This window comes from Scomber scombrus, chromosome 3, assembly GCF_963691925.1.
Source record: "Scomber scombrus chromosome 3, fScoSco1.1, whole genome shotgun sequence".
NCBI classification, from domain to species: domain Eukaryota; kingdom Metazoa; phylum Chordata; class Actinopteri; order Scombriformes; family Scombridae; genus Scomber; species Scomber scombrus.
Genome location: NC_084972.1, coordinates 4838875 through 4839730, shown reverse-complemented (window position 1 = coordinate 4839730; position 856 = coordinate 4838875).

Genomic DNA, 856 nt, shown 5'->3' with positions numbered 1-856 from the left:
GCCAAACTCAAGGTTAACATACTCAGAGTTGATTTACCTAATTCAGATCAGCTGTTCTGGAACCGGATACTCAGAGTTTCCCATCTCAGAGTAAGTCAACTCAGAGTTCTGGGTTAGACTCTGAGTTTGTTGAACCTCCTACCTGGAATACCCCCCAGGAGAACAGTGTGGAAAGGCAAAGATAAAGAAGTAAACAACAGAGTGAAGGAGAGAAGAGGAAAAGAGCAGGAGAACAGTGTGGAAAGGCAGAAATAAAGAAGTAAATAACAGAGTGATGAGTGACTTTTGTGGGTGCACTTTATAAATGTAGGTTTTGATTTTAATACACTAGTAAACTATTACTATTGGCTCTGATCTTGCAGTTTTTCTCATGTTCTCCTCTGTTCTTATTCTACCCAGGCTCCTGAGGCGGAGGTGGATGAATGAGGGGATCACGGTAATGTCACCCATTTTTTTGATTGCCACCTTTTGTGTCATAAATATCAGTTCAGTATTCAGTTGTGTGTAGAAACTTTTGACCAAAAAATCCATCCTAACTCAAGCTAACAAGACTAAGATATTTTTGTCTTCCTCAGTGGATGGATGGTTGGTGATGTCACCCATTTGTTCTTTGTTTGATTGCAACCTTTTGTGTACAGCCTTCTTACTAGAGATGTATTTTCTTGTTGTGACTTTTTTGTACTATTTGGGCCAGGCCCACAGTTTCCAGTGGCACACATTATGTGATCCACTTACATCTTTTTATATGTTTTGACTTGGTAATTATTATTAATTACATCTTGATGATATTTACTAGCTACTGGTCTGGCAGCTGTATTTGCACATGACACTTAACTTTGGAAGAGAGATGTTTTTT